Source organism: Antennarius striatus, chromosome 22 (genome assembly GCF_040054535.1).
Source record: "Antennarius striatus isolate MH-2024 chromosome 22, ASM4005453v1, whole genome shotgun sequence".
In the NCBI taxonomy this organism is placed as follows: domain Eukaryota; kingdom Metazoa; phylum Chordata; class Actinopteri; order Lophiiformes; family Antennariidae; genus Antennarius; species Antennarius striatus.
This window is the reverse complement of record NC_090797.1, coordinates 10,523,479-10,546,782: the sequence shown is the minus strand read 5'-3', so window position 1 is coordinate 10,546,782 and position 23,304 is coordinate 10,523,479. Positions and strand designations below refer to the sequence as shown.

Sequence of the window (23,304 nt, the reverse complement as noted above, 5' to 3'; positions counted from 1 at the left end):
GACATAAAACATTCATTTCCCCCGATAATCCAGGCTACAAACTCCTGTGTTGCAGCATGAAATAAATAGAAAACTCCAGATAATGTACTGAGAGGGGGAGGGCTGGAGAAACAGAAAGAGCATTGTCTTCATTAATCAGCTGATGACACAGTTCCAGTGGCCTTAGTACAATGGGAAATTATGGAATACAACCAAACTCCCTTACCTTATGTTTAGCACGATCCTCGAGGGTGTTGGAAAAAGGTTCCAACATTCGACAGGGCTTTTTTTTTCTCTATGACACGATATATGTGTGTGCATGTGTGTGGGTGTCTGTGTGTGCGTGTGTGTGTGTGTGTGTGTGTGTGTGTGTGTGCGCGCGCACATGCATGCTTCAGCATCCACTTGTCCCCATCTGTACAGAGCAGCTGCCGTCAGGATGCTTCTGGGGATTAAATGCCTCTCTCACACACAATCTCTTCCTCCCCACCCCACCCCCACCACCCATCCACAACTTCACCTTTTTACCTCCTTCCAGTTCTCACTCTCATTCTCCTCTCGCTTCCTTCTTTCATTATTTAATTTTAATTTTATTGCCGATTCACATTCCACTTGCAGCACCATGTTTGCCCACATGTCAGAATGAATGAGGCCTGAGTGCTACAAAGTCTGTACAAGAACTATTAGAGCTGTTATGGATATACCTTAAATAGACCCTTCATCCCGATCAGCCATCAGGCTATTAAATATGCAACCGCAGCCTCAGGTATTTATGTACAAGTCAGTATGCATTTGAAGTTAACAGCGAGTACAAATCCACTGAATAAATAAATCTTCCTACACCTTGTAGATAAGCGGAGCAGAGTGTCGATTCTACAGACTTCACTTTTCCCCGACGGCTTCAAATCAAGACATGGGGTTTTTCTGAATATTGAAGACCTACAGTGTTAATTCATAGACAGACTGTAACCTGCTCTGTAAATCCACCGCCACAAGACAGCAAACTATACCCACTTTTCATTCTGCTCAGAGAGCATCATCGCTCACTGCCCTTTAGCCAAGAAATGCTACTCTTGTAGCATTGTTTTAATCAATGACAGAAAAAAAAAAAGATGAAAAATGCTCATGCATGTTGAAGAACAATGGAAAGTACAGAAAGTTTGGCTGCTTAGTCTTGCTGATGCAAAGCCAGAACCATAACAGCTTCATTATGATCACACGATCTAGACGAGGGATCACATCCATTTTGTGGACTACAAATTAATGCTCATGTTTCTCTTTGTCTGCTAGATGTTGACTAATGTGCATAGTGGTAGAACATTATATCATTGTTGTGTTAACAGCTTGTTCCGCTGCCCCCAAGTGGCCAACGCTAAACTACTGCTGTTTGCCAACTTGCCATGTTGCAGCTCTGTATGTCGCTCTTTAATCTTTCTTTGCACCACTTTTATTGTCCAGAGAATATAGTTGGTTTCATCTGCAAATGGGCTGGGATGATCATTAGCATTTTATCTAATCTGGGTGCAGTATCATATCTGCTTTCAAAAGAGTCCTTTAGAATCCCTTCAAATCCTTTAAGTCGTGTTTTCAACAACATTGAGCAGCATATGTCGAGGAATTACAATAGTAAAGTCAAACTAAATCAAACAAATTCAGTCTTTTTTTCAGATTACATTTTATACTCATTTGAATAGCTACCTGTAAGTTTGGCACATTACTCTTAAACAGAAAGGACATGATGAGATCTTCAAAAAGTGCTGCTAAGCTCCATTTTGTATTGAGAGCAACTCTATATCTGAAACTGTACATAAAACAAGTGTTACATTTTTATGAACGGTGTGAATCAGACGACAAACTTCACACTGACTTCATCCCCTCAGTCTGTGGATCCACCAGCAGTCGTATAAATGTTTGTTGCTCTCATCCGTGTGTGTGTGTGTGTGTGTGTGTGTGTGTGTGTGTGTGTGTGTATGTGTACCTCTCCGTATGTGAAAGATTAAATAAAGTGAGAATAAACACACTTTTAAGGGAAGATTTGAAAGCTTTACTATGACTATTTTTATGTGTGAAAACATGATGTGCGTGTTTGTGAGAAAACTGTGTGACAGATGAAGAACTAAGATGTGTGTGTGTGTGTGTGTGTGTCTGTATGCGTGTGTGTTGTGTGTGTGTGTGTGTGTGTGTGTGTGTGTGTGTGTTAGCGTGGCTCGAGGGGTGAGTGAGTTTTATCCTACTGTCAGAGAGAATGTGTCAGATTCCGACTCCTTTGTTCCTTGTCGCCGAGTCTTGTCGGTACGTCTATCCATAGTGTGTGTGTGTTTTCCTGCCACCCCTGTCAGCTTTAGTTATTAGTCACTGGCTCTGTCGAGAGGCATCTTTTTTCCAAATAGTTTTGAAGTCATAAATCCATAAGCAGACAGATGTAAGCTGGCGACCAAATACAGATATATATTAGGCATTCCCCTGGATCCAGCAAGCTGCTTGATGGGACATAAATGCAATCATATCCTTTCTCCCAAATCCCTCAGAGCTTTCACATTCTCCCTTCACCACTGCTCATCGACTAAGATACAGATGCTCCTACTGTATACACAACACTCAGTCAGTCAAGATAATTCCCATGTATACCATATGTCTTCCCTTAAAATTTAAGGCACTGCATCTTTTCTGAAGTGCTGATAAGACATTTGAGTGGAACGCGGTAAGCATTGTGGTCCAAAGCATCGTGTGGGCTGCAGCGCTGGACTGTCAGCAAAGCAAAGGGAGATTGAAAGAGAAAAAAAAAACTGAGCTAGCATATTTTGAGATTATTTAGAGGAGTATGTCACAATGGAAATGGGAAATGAGGTGATTCCATTGATTTGCGGAGGTAATCTGTCAGTGGGAGAATGGGAACAAGATAGGTTACGTCCTGCCTGTTGTCCAACAAGGAGGCCCTTTGAAATCATTATATTCCTATTACTGTAATGAGTTTGAGAATAATACCAAATGCTTCAATAATACCAGATTATGAATTCATTATGATATGCTGTAATAATGCTGGCCAGATGCTGCTATTTTGTCCAGTCGTTGAGTGAATCTAATCCAAGCTGGACATCTGACAATGTAGGTTTTCCTAACCCACAAATGACTTTGAACAGATTTTATTTTGTGTTAATTTGCAGCAAAAAATATCGAAAAACCAAAGACAGGAAATCAAAATTTAATCGAAACTGACAGAAATAGAATTTATTCAATCAATTCAAGCAGGACTGACAAAAGAATCTGGGTTTATCTTAATGTTTTGTGTTACCAGAGTAAAAGAATTACATGTAAAGACCTTGGTAAGGATAAGACTGCAGGACTTGAACTCTTCGGTGTCACTGCTCCCTCGCATGTGTTTGCAGGCACTCAGAGGTGCTCTTGGAACAGGAAGCACCGCCTTGACCCCTGCTTCCTCCATTGCGCCTTGTTTATGTTCCAACGACTTCCTGCATTTCTCTCTCATTTCTCAGGCTTGGAATAGACCCGGCAGCGGACGGACATATCATGATGTATTTGTCTGGCAAGAGCGTATATGTTCAAAAGTAGCAACGTAAGCTGAGGTACGGCTGCTTCCTCATGACTGGAGGCTGAGGGTGGTGCAATTGTAATGTTGGTTTCCAGTCACTAGAGGGTAGTTAAGGCTGAGTGTGAGAACAAGATTCAGCTGTGGACACAAGAGGTAAGATTATTGATATGATACACAGAATGATCAAATGACTTAAATGGGAAACTTTAGCTGTAAATTGTATTAATATGAAACTTTCTCCGTCATTCTGATTCCTTTTTGTGATTGTGTGATCAAGAATTGGCAAAAAATTGTCATGTCACAACCTATAGAATGTTTATTAACTGTAGTCTGTTGCAGGTAATTAATATGTGGATAGATGATAAGGCTTAATGAATACCGTTACCTTTTTAACCTGTTCATTAGTTTGTGATGTAAAACACAGCATCTTTGCGTTTGACATAAATTCCTTTTTGAATTTTGTGATAACATTTGATGGACGGACCTCGACCTCATTTAGCTTTCTAGTCCAGTCATCAAAGGAATCTGTGTTCATCTTCAGTGGAGAATTAACATCTTAATTTTGACAGACACTAATAGACCCATGAGACGGATGCCTCTGTAATGAAATGATTGACTTCAGATGCTGCAGCTATTAGCCAACAGAGGACGGATTTGTCCCTGTAAAGCCCACCTACTGTCAGTGGTTTGATCACTGCTGCCTCATCTTGAAAATACATTAGTGCTGGTTTTGGGTGGAGGAGGCTACTGTTCCATGAGCCATGTTGCCCAGCAGGGTGTCATTTGGCCAGGCTCACAAGCTCCAGCCCCCAGGGATCCGGCACTTCCTGCCAAGTCCTGTGAAGGTAGCCGTGCGACAAGCACGAGAGTTTTGTATGATGCTCAGTGTATCTGTGTGCATCTGTGCCTTTTGTTCTTTTTAATTGAGTCAAACAGAAGGTGTGAAGCTATTTCATTTAATATCGAAGTTATTATTCCTTTTGATTTTTTTTCTGACTGGATTACACAATAAATTATGGGTTATACTTTATAATTTCCACTGACTGACAGCTTTGTGCTCCAAGGAGGCTGACAATATCGCTCTGAGATCGAGCATTAAAAGTCTTTTTACAGCCAGACTTCCTGATTTCCAGACAACACACACACACACACACACACACACACACACACACACACACACACACACACACACACACACACACACACACACACACACACACACACACACACACACACACACACACACACACAGAGTGAGCCCTGCACATGATCTTGATTTGGAGCAGCTTGAATTAAATTAGGACATCTTTGCTGCCCCGTTTTGAAGAAAAAAGGCCAGTACTGATTTTGGAAAAATTCCCAAACAAGCAAAATATGGAAACTCTGAAGACTAAAACTAATTTGAGACAGATTACAATTTCATATCAATACAAAGAATATAAGTCAAAGTCAACCAAAGACAACCCAACCTCATGTTCCATGAATCATTATAAACTGTGCTAAGATTGTCCCATAATGGAATATCCCAATTTAAAACCCTTGTTTGTGCTGCTTGATGACTTTAGAAAATGTAAATACTGTATCATGCTGGGGGAAAAACAGCTGAACTCTTTAACTTCCCTATTTATTGAAATTGAACAATATTTCTTTACAAGGAAACCCAACAGCAGGCTACACATTTAATCAAATAGAAATCAAACATAATCTATTCTTCAAAAATGGAGATAGTCACCCTGTGATTATGAAGACAATATGGTTAAAAATCTATCAAAACTCTCCTGATAGGCCTTCATATATAGTCTGCTATGCTAAAATTCTCCAATCTAGACCAAATGGCTTTGAATGTAATCACAAAAATTGATAAACTAATACTGATTACTGGGAATACACAAATTTCACAAATTGAACCCTTAGTGAACAGATTTTTTACTGGTGGACTTTTTTTTCTTTTTTCTTTCTTGCCATCTCTTCCCAGATCACCTCTGACCTTGATACAGATTCCTGTCGGCTACCCCGAAATTAGACAGGTATGTTCATACTCAGACATATGTGTATGTAGAAAGAAATTGAAAGAGAGAGACAAAGGGAGAGAGAGACAGAGAGGGAGACATGAAGGGACGAGGTGAGGTTTTTCTCTGAGCTCTCGAGCTGCTAAATGCTGAGAAGATGTGAGTGAATTTGGAGTGACATTTTAGTTATTGCTCATGACATTTGTGCATTGTCCAGGCACATATGTGCAGTAAATGCTGCACCGAGGGGAGATTGTGTGTGTGTGTATGTGTGTGTGTGTCTTTGCTTGTGTATGTTCTGATGAGCTAAGCGCAGCTGAGGACAGAATGAATGAATGAATAATAAAGTGTGTCAAACCTGACCTATGTGGTCACTCTATGTAGCCGTTACCCCATTTGACCACCACCAACACACACACACACACACACACACACACACACACACACACACACGATCTAACGTTAGAACAAGGAGATGCCAATCTCTGCTTTTGTTTTCTCCAGTAGCAACATACAGAATCTATTGAACTGTGAAAGTGAATTGGACAGGGATCAGCCATATAATATAGTTTTGACAGCCTTTGAAGCAATCAGCTCTGCCCCCGCAGTTTGCTTATTGCCCCTGAGCCCTTTCTTCCTCTGCACAGGCATACTGTGGCATTTTCAAGGTACAGTGGGCAGCAAAATGCTCATTAGACACAAGTAGGCATACATGGATGAAGAGAGAGGTACAATGAGTGGGGCACAGGGTGAATCATTTAATATGGATGAGTGGAACAATAATGTGGTGGTAAATAAAAACAATGATATTTAGCTGTTTAGTGTGCCAATGCAAACACTGTGTAATCAGAGTCAATAATGTAAGTAGCCAAGCCTTGAATAATGCATCTCCTGACAGTTCCTATAAAGGTGTACAACGACAGCGTCTTTCATTCTGACTGGCAGAAGTAAAAAGAGATGATCAGATGTCCCCATGTTGACAAAAGTCTACTGCACACAAATACTCACCACACTTGTGTTAACTTTCAGAGGGGAAACCAACGGAACTCTTGTTTTTCAGCCAGCTGTTGCTATTGATTGAACAAAAAATGTAATATAAATGTATGAAACTTCATTCCTGGCTGGTTAAAGAATTCAGTAAATTGAATTCAATGTCTATAAGAGGAGGTAATTTGTGTTTAAAAAATAAATTAATTAATTTATTTATTTTTGTATGTGTAGAGAAGACGTAAAATCTCTGTCCAACTTTAGCGATGATATTTTTCAAGATCACTGTCAGATAAATCTGTACAAAATCCCTAGTTACTGAATTCAGAATTTATCGTGCTGAATTATCGTGTTATATCGAGTTATTGTGGTTTATCAGTCAGTATAAAGTCATATTCTATTGGTTTAGCATTGACATATATTTCTACTGTATCACTAATTCATTCATCCATCTTCAGAACCGCTTCATCGGCTGGCACAGATTGCGGGGTGTATCACTAAAAATTAAACTGAATTACACAGTTGGCCTCTTTTCCATGCTTAAATACTTTAATATAAAAATTTTCTGGCTTTTTTCCTATCATAATTATTTCATATACCGTAGTACCGAAATGACATGACACCGAAATGACACAATGAACATGCTTTCATTTAATGAAACGGCACTAAGATAAAACAATATATGTGTGTTTTTAATCCATCAAATCAAACAGGTGCTAGAAGTTTCACTTTTTGAGGAACTGGCTTAAGATGTGTATACTACAGTAGCTGCTGATACCATGTAGGTGAATTTGCATGAATTGATTTTTGGTAATTGGGAACAGCATGAAAATTCAGTTTTATAAGGTGATAAGATATTAATAGTGCCTTTCAATCATCACTACTGATTGATTTGAATACAAACAATCAAAAAACTCACGCATAACCTAGGCTTTCATGAAGGCAGCAGCGATACATCCATCTATAACTCTACACCTGCTCTTGCTTTGCTCCTCATTCGGCGTCATTTTTCAACCCTGACTACAAAATTGACTCATACCAACATGACCACCCTTTCCCCTCAGCTTCTGAGCTCACTCCAGGCTTTACTTTTTTGTTCTTTATGTGTTGATGGATTTTCCTCAGTATGATGTATTATACAGAGTATGTGTTAATGTATTGTTAGTGCATTGAGTGGTAGCTGCTGACTCTTGTTCAGAGATTTGGGATGGTTGGAGATGCTGACTGGCCTCCTGTGATACTCGTTGCTGCTCTAGAGAAGAAACAAATCTTCGTTTTGTCCCAAAATATTCTTCTAAACTTCGCAGTGAATGTGAGCGTTTGTGTGCACGCACGTGTGTTTAATGCAAATTGAAAGGAGTGCGTGGGGGAAAAAGGTGGAGTGATGAATAAGAGAGGGATGGAGAAGGGATACGAATCAATGTGAGCGCCCAAACCAGCATAACTAGTAGAGTCAGGAGCCCCGCTTTCCTCATGACCTCTTTTCCTTTCTTCACAGGGGGATAAAGTCCTGGGGAAGACAGCATCCTCCACTGCGCAGCATCTGGTAAGTCGTAACAGAGAAAGAAATTCTTCCCCCCATACATGAGCTGTGGAAGGGATGGCAACAAGTGTGGCAATGTGATGCGACTCAGGGCGGGGCTGACGTGGCTGGTGCCTCCTCTGCTCCTCCTGTCGACCAGCTGCTCTTGGCTCCCATGATTTTATTGCTGCAGGAAGGAGAAAAATAATGAGAACCGGATAGTAAAATATCTGTCGCTGGTCTTCACCAGGCACATGCTTTAACTTAACGGATTGGGATGAGGGACGCCCTTTTCCACCAATCACCACCCTGCCTCCCTGAAAGCAACAGAGAGGGAGAGAGAGAGAGAGACAGCGAAAGAGGGAGGCAGAGACACAAGCTTCTTACAGAAATAATTACTTAGATATTCTTAAAAGAATATAGAATTTATGCTATTTAGTGAGGAGTCTTTGGATTCAACTAGATTATTATTATAAAGAAGGTAGGTTTTTCAAAATTTATAGATGCTTTTTAACTTTTTATTTACCCCTGATTGAGTTCTTATGGTCCGACCAGACACTGAGTTCCATTACTTTACTAAATGAAAGTTGATTTTTTAAAAAAAATTTATCTACAATTATTATATTTTGTGTTGAGAGCAGAATTATTTCTTTCACCATTTTGGAAATCACAGGATTTCAACATATCATCCACCAAACTGATCCAAATCATGGAAATGGAGGATAAAATACCTTTTCAATGCCAGTTGGATGTACGAGTAAAAAAAACAAAAAAAAACTGAGCAAAAGTTTAACATATTCCTTCCAAATGTTGTCGTGTAATGGCCTCCCATTCACAGCTTGTGTGTGTGCAGCTGTCAGACGGTTGCGTCCCTTCTAGCAGCCCTTAACACGTCTCGGCATCCTATCAGCTAATGCCTGCTTTGTGGCGTCGGCGCTCCATGTGCCAGTGTGTGCTTTTGTGACTTTGGCTGCTGGGAGTTTCATGAGCACTGTGTCTTGCTCATTATGACTTTAGGGACAAACTTTGCCATCCTTGTTCATGTGAGATTAGAAGAATCCTAGAAGTCTGCTACAGTAAAAAAAACCAAAGCTGTTAAAGTCTGAAGAGACTACCCAATAAAACAGTGTCCTGTTGCTGCAGAAACTCTGCCTCTGGCTAATCTTGTCGCCATCTTTAAAGTATCACCGTCTTTTAAGAGGATTATTTAACATTGACTGTAATTTGTACCTGATGGATCAAGCATGTGATTCAAATTCTGTTATAAGCCCCACTCTTTTCTGGATTGAGTTTTGTACACCTTCCCTGTTCAGTTTATTTGACGTGCCAGAGCCAGTCATTGCTGAGTCATAGCCTACTGTATCAACACCGGATGTGAAGTATGTCTGCTATTCGCAGTCCTACAATATCAGCTGCTGCTGCTGCTTGGTGGAGGTGGATGATATTATCAGGGATTGACTTCTGTTCCATTCCCAGCAGACGAAAACTCAGACAAGTGCTGTAAATGGAAACACGCATGAAACACTCTATGGTTCAGTGTGTGTGTGTGTGTGTGTGTGTGTGTGTGTGTGTGTGTGTGTGTATGTGTGTGTATAACTCCTGAGGCCAGCACAGCTAGACACAGACATGTAAGAGTCAGACAGAGAAAGACATCTGTCAGTGAGTTTCCTCAATGCGATTGATAAGTCTGTCTCTCTCTCTCATACACACACACACACACACACACACACACACACACACACACACACACACACACACACACACACACACACTGGGTGTCATTACTTTTACGGGGTGTTGATCTCAAACGAGACAGGATGCAGTAAACAAATCCCCCAACATGTGGCAGTTTGCTGGAGCATGTCTCTCTCTTCTTCTCCATCTCCATTAGAGTGTGTTTGTGTAACTTGTGCAGCAAATGAAACATCACAGCTGAGCAAAAAATTGGAGCAGTTCGTCGGCGCTGCAGGGACGATCGTTGCACTTGAAACGAAGTTTGTTTGGGGAAAGAAAATGTGCAATAAACAGCGATCAAAAAAGATATTTGCTGGATGATTTTATAAGTTTACATAATCACCCTGCTGAACAGAGGAAGTGGCTTTGGTTTGCATTGGTTGTCCATCAAATAATAATCACGTGACATGTGAGATGAACTGTACCATAGATTTAATTCATGTCCAGCCTCCACAAGTGGTTTTTGATATAACTAAAAACTGTTTATCTCACCTTATAATGTTACTACAGTATATTGAAATCCGATATGTAACGATGTCGGAGAAAATGAAACTTTCTGAGCAAAATTTAGCTCTAGGTGAGACTTTGATCACGAAGAGCTGTGTCACTCTGATAGAACACATGCTCAGGTTTCATGTAGCCTACATGAGCACAAACTAAACGGGACAAGAAGCTCTAGATTTTGCTTTTACTGACTTGAGTTTCAGCAGAAATCTACTTGACTGTTCAGGACTTCAGTAACAACCGCGATTAGGGAAAAAGTGTTGTAACAGCACCAGTGTCCCATCTGTCTGGACCCATAAACATCAGAGATGTTAATCTTGATTTTGTCAAGATGTGAAGTTGCTTCTCCTTTTTAGTTAGTCCACCTCGTTTGTTAAGTGATTGTTGTGAAGCCTCTCTGGGGGGGTCGTCTCATCTCCATCCTTCATTACTGTAGGTACCAGTTTTCACTTTTTGGTCTCCTCTCTTCCTTCTTGAAAGGATTCGTATTTTATGTTTTCTAATCAATCAATTGGTCCAGCTATATTTTCACCTTCGCAGAATCCCTGCAGGCAATAGGCCAAGCTAATGCATAGCCTGCCAAAGACATTTGAATTATTAGACTGGTGGGCTTAAGTGGCTTGTGTTAACATTGTCTTCCTCCCACCTACAGTCATGCAGAAGCTCAGGAGAATACACAGAGCGAGAGTAAATGATGGAATGAAATCTAAATACTAATCAACATTCTTCTTTCTTCTTTTTTCTGAGGTTAGGATTAAGAAAATCCTGAAGGATGTCTCTTACGCATTAACCCCTCTTCTCCCTCAACCTTTTTCTGTCTTGTGAGTGAAAAGTCATCAGCTGTCATTAACGTTATGCCCCAAACATTGAAGTGCTAGTGTTTTTGATTTGAAAAGATGGCAAAGGTCTAGCGTGAGTGCAGATTTGGGTGAATGGTTGCTGTACTTCATGGGCTCATTATCTTATCTTGAGAATATTAAGATTATTTTTTTCCACAGTTGACTGATAAAAAATGTTGTTTTACTGAAGTAGCCACGTAACCATGCATGCTTTCTCCGACGAACAAAGTTTGCAATTTTTGACCTTGGGAACTGACAGAATACTGTCCTTTTAATGAAACCACGAATGAATGAATCGTTAATTAACAGAGAATTGATCATTTATATGTGTTTTATATCTGCGCTGTGAAGCAGCCATTCCATTTAGGGTTTTCTTGTAATTGTAACTCTGACCTTAACTCTATTTTAGGAACAGGTTTACATGCAAGTGGAAACCCACATTACTTGATACTTTACTGTCATACTGTGGTATTTTGCTTTTTCTTTTTTTTTTATAAATGTGAAGCTGTTTTCTGTCTGTGCACTTATTTACAACAAGGTCTGTGAACTGGTTATAGCTCTGTGGCCATCCAAATGTTTCTGTCATACTGTAGTGTTTCGATCGATCACAAACATAGCTGAGGGTGTCCAGTCGTCTGTGGATCCCCAGATCCTTGTTTGAGTGTCATGTCGTCATCAGTGCAGTGTTTTTTTTTATGGGTGAGGTTGATGCTTCACAACATTTGAGTCACGGACAGATTTTGGCATTAACCTGGAGAAAAGTCAAGTGGACTGCTGCTTTTTAATTTCACAGATCTCAATTTTGAGTGTCTTTTGTTTCTGTCCAAATAACAAGTTTAAAGTTCATTAAAATTAATTTGTATCCATTCTATGATTTGATTTAATACAACAGATCATTTTAATGCACACAAATATACACTGAGGAATCTTCCAGACCATCCGCTGGTCAAGAAGCACCTACTATTGAAAGCAAAAAAATAAATAAATTAAAAAAAGATGCTCAAAAATAAATAACAAAACAAGACCCGACAAAAAGAAGTACACCCCCTGAGGCCTTCCTAACGAATTAAAGTCCAAGTCGGACAAAGGCAGCCTATTTCCAAACTTTTTCCCCCTCCTGTTCCTTTGTGCATCAATCTCTTCAAAAAACATAACAAGCTTCTTTCATGGATCAAACGGGAGCCGCAGTGCTCATTGTGCCAATGTGGTATAAAGAAGGAGACAGAGAGGGAGAGGGAAAGAGGAATACCTTATTATTGTTATCAAAGTAAAGCCAGCTCCTCTCCTGCTGCTCTTATGGGACCTCCCTGACTCTCTCTGCTCACGGACCCGGGGGGAATCTAAACATGACCTGCATTCACACCTCCCTTCCTGGAACACACACACACACACACACACATGCACATACACGCCCATCTCGCACGTTGTTTCATTTGTGAAATTAGTCCATTCTCTCTGACCCTGTCTTTTCATCAGGCACGGTGGTGCATATTTTAGTCCCTTTCCTGCGCTTGTTTTACTAATTGGTGGCTATACTTTGCCCAACACTGATATCCTTTGATCATCTCAGATCATTACGTTTACCTCATTAATTTTTTGAATGTGATTTTTTTTTCTCCCCTCCAAAAATGTAACGGTCCGCTCAAAAATTTGATTAATAATAGATTATATGAGCCAACAGAAAGTGTAATTCCTTTGTGATTTCTCCTCTACTTCTCTGGCTCTTCATCTTTCTCTGATTTGTTTTGTCCTTTGGTGGGAAAGACACTTTAAGGAAAAGGTCAATATTTGGAAAAATATGCACAGATGCTCAAAATGGGGACTCGGGTAGGATTTGTTTAGCTTAGAATATCACCTGGCCCAGATTCCTAACTGTCAACAGCTGAATTTTTTTTTTCCAGCATAATGAGACATTTGTTATGCAGATATCAGGATACAGATTATCAACCTGATAATGGCCTGTCCTGACAGGTTAATTTAGTTTGATTTCACCTTGTTTAATATTTAGCATCTCACAGTGGAAGAGAACTGAGGCAGCAGTGGGGTCAAAAAGCAGCGTGTCATAATTCATTCACCGTATTTTCCCAGAAATCCATTTAAAGGGTCTGATCATTTTTTCTGTGCACAACTGTAAATGAAGTGAAAGAGGAATTAAGTGCATTTCGTCAGTGACCTTGAAACCACCATCCCCTGTTAAAATGACTTGGATCTCTTGTTATACCGCCGTCTCTCTCCATCACCACTGAGGAGACTAACTGACCACGGTCCAGGTCCACATCAGGACTTCAGGCTTCACACTTGGACTGTAAAAATTGTTGAGAAGCCTAAAATTTGATAGACTATATTTACTTTAATTGCTGACACTCGTCTAGACTCAAGCTTAATATTGTAAAAGCCCAGAATACTCACACATTCAAATTATGTGAAGATTCCCACACATGTTCATCCAATCAAATTTGTGTAGTAACAGTCAGAGAAATAAATATATCGATGATAAATTTAATTTCACATGGTGCGCTTTTGAAAGAGGAAAGCAGAGCTTTGAAACTCTTTTTGGGGGATTTTCATCCAAGTATACTGGCTTCGCTCAGTCCCACTGTGAAATTAGAAGTGTTTTAGCACATTACATTTTCTGTAAAATCTAGCTACTTTGTTATTTCTAGGCTTCGGCGGTAAAATACCTCCATTACCTTACACACTCCTACAGCTGTTCAGTGTGCATAAATAATCAGGAAGCAGATATCGATCATACGAACAGAAAGAGAAACTAAATTATTTTTAAGCTACAATTGTACTGATGTGTCAGTTTACACATTCCATCGCAAGTGCAAACTGACAAGAGAGAAAACAATATATTTTACATGAATCGCAATTGTACCAGATTCAATTTATGCTCTTTATAAGTCTTTGCTGAAATTTTCTTGACCTTGGAACTTGAATTTCAAAATACCAGCTTCACACCTTTATGTTTTATGTGGAAAAATGAAGTTACAGAATGCCTATACATGAACTGAATAAAATAATCTCTGATAGCGTTTCAGAATAATGTCTTATTGCTCTAATAATACCAGATTTAGTCAACAAAGATTTTTTTTTGTTCTGTTGAAAATGTAGCTCTACTTTCTTAATAAAGTAAGTTGTGCACCCAACTATATAAATAAAAATAATATCAAACACAAGTTGACACATAAACTTTTTTTTTGGTCAAAGTTAAAATAGACTTAGTGAATGCATTGTGGGAAATGTGGTTTTTGGTCAAAGCTTTTGCTTTTGATCATAATTATTTTTTAGACACTTGTGGGCCACATAAAATGATGTCGCGGGCCACATTTGGCCCCCGGGCCTTGAGTTTGACACATGTGCTTTAGATGAAGAGGGTTCCACTCTCAAAGTTTTTACGTTAAGATGACCCTAGCATGAGTGAGCATTCCCACTCTCAAAAAGAAAGTAAGGCTATTTCCCACCCTGTCGACCCACCCCATTAAAGGTCATTATAGAAGTAAGTCACAGATGCTGCATGCATTCGGACCTGGTAGCATACACTGGTGGTAACACCTTCCAAATTGTTTTTACCCCTACAAACAAACTCCAGTCACTAGCTGTGAAGACTGGCAGTACTTCTGGTATCTCACTGTTTCCTGTATTTCATCTCCGTTTTAACAGCAGTATGTTCTGCATATACATCTTGCCTGACACTCGGTTGCTGTCTGGGCGTTGTTGCTGACAATTCCATTGTCAATCTGTCCAACTTTAAATTGTATCACACACACAGGCGCGTTTCTCCCTCTAGATTATGTCTTGGATCCGCATTGTGCTGCATCTCTGCCTCGTTGTCACATTGAGCTCTGCGCCCTAATATTATCATATAGATAAGTGAATGTTCTGTTACGGAGAGATGCTGAAGTGCAGCTCTAATGCAGTCCTTTGTGTGCGTTGGATAAATTGAGCCCTGCTGTCTCTGTCAGTGGAGTCACACACCCCTCTGTCCTGGTGGTAAACAACAGACGCACAGATTTTTAGAGCTTCGTGTCGAAGGGAAAAATCCTGGAGGATTGTGTTTTCATCAACAACTTGGTTTGTGATGCGGTGGTCCATTTTCTGTGTGGGTGTACCGTAGCCTGGGTAGGCCTGTTATTTCAAAGGCAAGATGTTTGTATGTGTGTTCATATTCTATGTTTTTCTACGTGAACACTTTGTATTTGTATGTCATTGCATGTAATAAGTACAAAAAGAATTCCTACTTCTGTCTCAAAGAGTCTTTGGTCGCCACTTCTGGATTCTGTGTTTAGACAGAAAAACAGGAATACAGTGCGACCTCGTTCCTCGCAGTTAATGCATTCCAGGAACCACAAGCGATTAAAGAATTCCGCGATACAGAGACAAACTATTTATCCTATTATTTATGGTAATTTAAACGTTTATGACCCTTCCCATACTGATATTAAACCACCTTCTATCTGTATTACCTTTTCCCACACTCTTATCGACTGTTTAAAACACTTTTGTGTCTGTACACCACTTGACATTGAAATCCTCCCTCTTCCCAGTACTCCCTCTTATTACAGGAATACAAATGCACTGGTTAAACTGGATTAAAACTGGAGATTTAAGATGGTACAGTTTAAACTCGTGCAGCCATTTAGAGGAAGCGCTTCCCTATTGGCTTCTGTCAGTTTTAGAAAAACAGTGTGAATTCAGGCGGAGGAGCTGCAGGCCTTGATGTGATGACTCAGAGATGAAGGGAGACAATCTGTTCCTTGTTCAGCCTCAGGTGTGTGTGTCTGTGTGTGTATGTGTGTGTGTGTGAGAGAGAGAGAGAGAGAGAGAGAGAGAGAGAGAGAGAGAGAGAGAGAGAGAGAGAGAGAGAGAGAGAGAGAGAGAGAGAGAGAGAATGCATGTATTAATGCAAATGCTCCTCATAGATTTGATGCACAATAATGAGAGAATGCAGGTAATGGTTTATAAATCCATCCATTTGCACTGCTTATCTTTCAGGAACACTTCCTAACTGTGTTTCAGACCACATGAGATGTACAATCTCTCCTGCTATCTCTGGGTCTACTCAGGGGTCTCGTCCCACACAGACGTGCCTGGAAAACCTCCAAAGTGAAGCATCCAGGAGACGTCGCCTTTCATATTTTTGATTTTATATCGTGGGATGTACCCACTGGGATTTATGTTGACAGAACTACGTCTGAATTTGTAAGGCTTCTAATTCCCTTGAACAGTATGAAACACTGAGATGCCCAGGTTGAGTGAAACAAACAATTGTTTTCACGCACAGCTTGATTTAGAACCCGTGGGGTTTCTGCTGAGCTACAACACAGCTTGTTAAAAGAGGAAACTTTCTAAAACATGTTTCTGACACAAACTATGTTCTCTTCTGGTTTGTAAAAGTTTTATTCCCCTTAATTAAAGGTCCTGCCATTGGTTCAACTGGACTTCAGGGAGGGGTTTCTGAATAAAGTTAATATAAGTTTGTTAAGGGATAAAGTGTAAGACCAAACCTCTTCAAGGTTGAAATGTTGAATCCTTGGATGTTGGAATTTTCAGAACTACCTTTGCCAATAATAGTCAATAATAGGTGAATTAAGATTTTTTTAATTGAATAGACGAGGATTTAACAGAAAATGCATGCACAATATCCAGTGTCACTGTTTACTCCATTACCATGACTCAAAGCTGAGTCAAATTTGACGCTGATAATATCCCACTGTGACTCCTTCACATTAAAAGCATGTTAAAAGTGGTTGTACTTGTGATTACTCCTCAAAAAAGTGTATTTTAATTCCCAACTCCTGAAATGACACATTAGACCACAAACCCCTATTTGATGAGGCTCAGTCTAGAATTTTCCTTTTGATGTGAAATAAATTAAATATTTTGCACCCTTGCACATAATTGTAGTTGGAATCAATTACTTTCTATTTCTTGTTGACCCAGTAGATTCCCGCAAGTACCCTCGGGTTGCCCCCAGACCCTAAATTGCAAACCATAGGCTAAAGCATATGAAGTATATGTTACATTCACCCTAAAGGTCAGTGTAAACAGTATGACAGAGTGCTCCTCCATTCGTGAAAGCAGCACAGAGTCGTTCTTGGACAACATATTTCCTTTTAAAGCTCAAGGTTGTTGTGAGTGTCATGGAGATCTGCTTGATTATAAGATCAGATAAGTGCAGCTGGGTGGCTTAAAAGCACGTTAAAATCCAGATTGGTCCTTAGAAGTGACTTCATTTGAAGGAATGAAAAAAAATGGCGAACATTAGCTTGTATGTGGAGGGCTGCACCGAGTTCAGAGTTCAGGCGTGAGCTTCCTCTTTTCTGCTCTTCTTATCTGTTTATGTTTTACAAGCCAAATTCCTTTATTTTGAAGAGAAAACACACTTGAAGACAAGTTGTCTTAAAGTTGTCCCCTTTAGAAAGACAGAATAATGGAACAGTCAGGGGCCAGTAAGCGTCACCATATGTTCAACTTGTCAGCGCTTCTCTTTGACTTCTTCTTGTGCGTGTCTAAATGTGTGTTTTCTTGTTTGTCATCCCCACCTGTCATCTCCTCACATTCTTGCACTGATGATACCGGGGCGTCTCTAAGAGTCGTCCCCAAACACACAAGTGTGCGCCTCCACGTTTTACATGTGCCTCTGAAGTGGTGCATGAGCCAGACTGAGCTTCTGAACCAATCACCACTACCGCCTCACAAACACACACGCACACATGCACAGACACACACTTCCTCCTTCATGCGTTCTTCCACTTTCAACATCCTTTGCCTTTCTTATGGAAAAGAGCCAATTAGACTTGTGTCTGTTTGTTTTAAACAAAATGGCTTTTAATTAGTGCGATCAAAAAGGCTTCTTTCTTCAGGCCCCAGGATCCACTTTGTAGTTCCCGCTCCAGATCGCACATGGGTTTGATGCCACCTGATAGGACGCCAAGACATTCAGAACACTTTTATGATGAATGCACACACACTTTATCACTTTGTCTCCATCTATCACTTGTTCTCTCATAAAGTCTTTTGGTCTTTTGTTATATTGTTATCACAACCATTTCTTTTTGCTGCCCACATCTCATTAATTCTCCCTTTTGCCAATCCTCTCTTCTCTTTTGTCCCTCCTGTCTGTGATCTGTGTGGTTTGACGTGGCCTTGCAGGGCTCGCTGCTGGACACGAACGTGTCCTCTGTCTTTGGAGTCAGTCACAATCTAAATGGCTGCTGTTTCTTTTATGACTTTACATCCATACTAAGATGCAACCATTTCTGTTGTCACGATGATCTCCCAGTTGCTCCAGTAATTGTGTATATTTCATATACAAGTCAAGTCCAAAATTTTATTTCAACAGTGTCTGATCCCTCTACATGTAGACAACCGTCAAACTTGTCCTCATTTAACCAATGTTAACACCTGATGAGGCTGCGTTTGTTACATACAGTGTTATTGAAATAACAGGTTTTTAACAATGCTGGATCAGAATTAAATATTAGAAAAGCTGTTGGAAAGATTCAGTGAAATTATTTACAATCCTTCATTCCTGATAAACCCTGATTCTTAGTTTTGTGTCACTCGTTGATATTTATGGTATGTTTTGAAGATCTCTCAGCAAGTATCTGATTGATTTTCATGAGACTTGATGGAAACATTAATTGTTACCAGAAGATCCATTCTGTAACCTTTTAATTGTAGTTCTACAATCATAATTTTACCGTATCAAAACTTTGGTTTCCATGCAAATACTCACCCCAGATACATGACATTACCTTTCAGCCTCAGCTGCATTTTTTTGTTTGTTTAGTGCAAATAAATAAATGTTGGTGAACGACGGCACATGTAAAACTTACTTATTCTCATGAGAACGATAAGCATCTTCACAAGGTGATGTAGCATTTATGTTAAAGCATAGTGTCATCGAACTGACAGCGTGACTCGTTCGTCTTCGTCTCATATGACTGGAACAGTAATAATTTATTACGGAAAATACTGAAGCTAATTCTAAGGGGATTTCTGCACGCATAGATTTTGTACCTGTGGTTGTAAATGCTTTGTTTATTTTGCCAGATGCTCTCAAACCGGAAAAATACACTGCGTATTTGTTTGTGTTTGTTTCGTTGTCTGTGTGTCTGGTGATGTCTGCTGCATTGTTTGGTCTGTGGCTGACAGTTGTTGCAGGGAGGAAACATGTGACCCCATCAGCTCACTACTGCTCTGCTCACCATGGCTCCTAATTGACGTGTGTGTGTGTGTGTGTGTGTGTGTGTGTGGGGGGGGGGGGGGGGTCTGAAACAGGTTCAACTGACAGCTGTCAATTTGGGCGACTCACACATGACCTTCATTCTGTTGTTTCTGTCACATATTCTGTCATGGGCTAATAATTGATATATATATATTTAAAATGCTCAATAGCTTAAATAGATAAATCTGACTGATTTTTAAAAACTTTTTAATAACTTTCATTCTTACATTCTTTATGACGCTGACGCTGGTACAGAAATAGTGATTTAATTTAGCAGTGGTTTTGATGCACATTCCGAGTGAATTAACTGTATCCCACAACAGTTTTAATGGTGCTTGTCGTGGATTTGAACAACAGGATATGTGATTCGGTCTTTAACTGATAGGATAATTGATCTGATAACCAGAGCATGAAATAATATATGCAGGTTAATCAAGAGTATAAATGTAATCGTTCTGAATTGTAGTGTCCTCCTCAAAGGGAGAGAGAAGGAGGCAGAGCTTGGGTTGAAAGCCATGATTCCACACTGCAGGCTGCATTCCATTCCCTGACAAGAAAGGTTGTTAACGCTTGTTAACAGGTTCAATGATAGTGAAATGTCTCTGTCGAATGAATGAAATCTGTGATCTGCCTTTTTATCAACTATGGTGGACTGGTTATTGTTTGGGTCTGTAGACAATGGTAAAATGTTAGTAGAAAACAATTTGGACCGGCATGAGAGACGTTTGATGATTCCCTCCTTGCCTGGTGTCGTAGCTGCACCGTGAAGGTTCGAGGACAACTAAAAGAGGTGCAGCGCTATCTGTGTTGATGACAAAACAGTCAAAGAGGAGAGCTTTGTTGACCTTGCAGTGTAATTAACGGTTTTGTTTGTTTGCAAGGACGTTGGATTTGTGGGATTTGTATGTAACACATACACACATACGTACACTCACAAATGCAGCAGTTGTACTGTAGATATCTGGCACAATTCAGCCCAGATAAAAATAGTGACTATGAAAATAATTCTGAAAATAATTATAATTATTTTCATAGTCATGAGGTTGTGTATCAAAATCCGACTTTTGATATTAAAAAAAAAAAGACCTTTTTTTTTCACTCGGATGTACCAGGTCTCAGGTACGCCAATGAACCATTTGAAAATATATTGTTAGATTTCACTGATTTTTCACAATATGTTCAACTCAAACGATGACACACTGGAACCCTGACAAAGATACAGTATTTATCATGGCTTGCCATAAAACCAAGACTTTCTCCATATCAAGCAGTTTTTTTCTTCTTTAGTTGTGTCTTATTTTACCCTCACATGTCCGTTTTAAAATGACAACAACAACAAGCTAGAACCAATGAATTCAGAGACTGCATGTCCCGCTACACCATCGAATTGAAAATTTTACACTGACCTACTTGCATAAGTCAAATATCAAAGCTAGTGCTCTGACCTACTGTCAGTGATCAAAGCACTAGCTTTGATCTATGGTCTTACTCACACTGGCCTTGTCCCTTGTCTTTCTATCTAACCCGGTTCCTGAGTGTACAAAGTTGAAATTTGGCCTTGATCTAGTTTTCTCATGGTCAAGGTCATCATCTCATTTTTATCGCCTTACTGCCCGAGTAATGTGTTTTTTGTCTCATCTTTCTGTCTGCAATGGTTATGAAAATATTTGGTGGACAAATGGATGAATGAACGAATGAATGAATGAATGAACGAACGAACGAACGAATGAACAAACACTGACAATCACAATACATAACCACTTTGAAGGGGGATGTTATCAGGCTATTCTGACCCTAATCTTCCTCATATCATCACCTTCACTACACTGCACCCACACAAACCTTGATGAATGGACAGGAATAAAGCACAACAGGAACCACGACGACCGTAAAGAAGATATGTTGGCATATGTTTGTGACACAGCAGTGTGTGGTCAAGCGTATCGGTAATCTTTCCCTGTGACAATTATGACCTTACTGTTGATATGAGCAGCCCTTAAAGTGGACCACATTTGCCAGTAACCTTCTCTGTGCCTACAGCTCTTTTTTCTGTCACACTGAAAACTCTCCATTGCAAAAGTGTGTGTGTGTGTGTGTGTGTGTGTGTGTGTGTGTGTGTGTGTGTGTGTGTGTGTGTGTGTGTGTGTGTGTGTGTGTGTGTGTGTGTGTGTGTGTGTGTGTGTGTTTGTGCACTTGTGCATGCGTTTAAGCACACTTAGCATAGAGCCCTGCTGGTTTCCCTTCATTTCCATATAATTAGATTGTGTGTGAAAGGCTACTTCCAGTGCATTGATTAAGTGTCAGAGGAGAGGAAACAAGCATCTCTGGGCAGGAGAGGGACAGGAGGGGGCATGACACGACAACAGCCTGTCTCTGACACACACACACACACACACACACACACACACACACACACACACACACACACACACACACACACACACACACACACACACACACACACACACACACACACACACACACAAACACAAACCTCCTCCTGTTGCCATTAGAATGACTGACATCTTGATGACTCAAAAAGGCACCAACTACAGGATATGAAAGTGTGTTTGTAATGATGACCAGTGCTGTGTACAATATGACTGATCGTTTTCTCTTTTTATTTTGGGAGACAGAATCAGACCAGACAGTCTTAGCCTTGTATTTCTCAGACTGGGCCCCATTGTCTCCGTCTAAATTTATATTCTGCTGTGGCTGAGTCTGATGCTGGTGTTATACGACCATCCGCTCGCTGCCCTATATAAGGACAAAAGTACAGAACTGGGCTGAGCTGAGCTGTGCTAATGTATTACCGTCTCTCCACAGCTGTGTGTTTACTAAACCTCGAGCCAATTCAAAGTCCAGACACCACTAAACTCTTCCTACATCTATTGTTTGCACAATTTTTTCATATAGTCATTTTAGACCAACAGAACAATACTGCTGCTTTGGCTGAACTCCATAGAACTCAACACAACTAAAGTTAATAAATAATGTCCTCTTTGGGTTGATAAACCCTGTGAGGAAGCTATAAACAGTGTAAAGCATCTTGTGATTCACTGGTTTTTATTACGTATTTATGTGATCTGCAGGTTCTGTCCATCTGAGGACTGTAGATGCGACAACATTTCTCTTAAACATAAAGATTTCAGTTAATGCCAAATTTTAATGGTTTTCTCTCACACAGCTGTGAAGGTTTACAACAGGAGCTGCACCACAGCTTTTTATTCTACAGGCTGACTTTCCGATGGATTTCCTGGAGTAAGGCTGATGCAAGGCCTTCTGAGTCAGTGAATGGGTGACTCTCTCTCTCTCATTGTATTAATTCTAACACCTGCCTGCTACTGGTAACAGATTTTAACTTTTTGAAACAATGTGATCGTCTGTTTATCTTGCAACACAAAACTGGTGTCAGAGGATGGATCAGATTAACACCAGAGTGGAGTGGGCTGGTTGAGATGTACCGTCTTGACTTTTGGTTTTTAAATCTCTACATGTTTGTTCTTATTTTCTATATTCATTTTAGCCTGTACAGCAGTTTGGTCAACTTTGGTTAGTTAAATACACAAATAGAGACTGAGTTCAGCTGATGAGAATTGTTATCTGTTTATTTGCATGCTAACTAATCGACTTAGATACTTTAACATTTATGGAAGTGCTTCACACGGCTCTTATGGCAGATAAATGTCATTATTGTCCTGCTGTCTCTGTCACGGATCCGTCCAGAATATATTATTATATTAATATATTAAAGGATTTTTGTATATGTCTATGTTCTTAGCAGATTCCAGGTTGCTGTGAACCCTAAACCAAAAGCGCAAATGTGTACTTTTCTGAAATTATATCTGACTCAAGGTTTTTTGCAGTGGTTTGCTTTGCACTGATCTTTAGATGGATTTCTTTTCTCTGGTACTGTTTCACTGCTCATACCTGCTTGTGCTGTAGAA

At 40.0% G+C, this 23,304-nt stretch overlaps 1 protein-coding gene across 2 annotated transcripts in view; it reads left to right on the top strand.

Moving 5' to 3' along the window:
* Positions 1–3,485: 3,485 nt before the first annotated feature.
* sox5 (SRY-box transcription factor 5) overlaps positions 3,486–23,304 on the top strand; it is a 208,746-nt gene continuing 188,927 nt past the window's right edge. Inside the window, exons 1-3 of one of the 2 annotated variants that reach the window (XM_068307073.1) lie at positions 3,486–3,682; positions 5,505–5,556; positions 8,024–8,071. The gene's annotated coding sequence lies outside the window, so the exon portion shown is untranslated. The remainder of the gene's footprint in view (positions 3,683–5,504; positions 5,557–8,023; positions 8,072–23,304) is intronic. The other variant, XM_068307074.1, reaches the window with a different exon arrangement.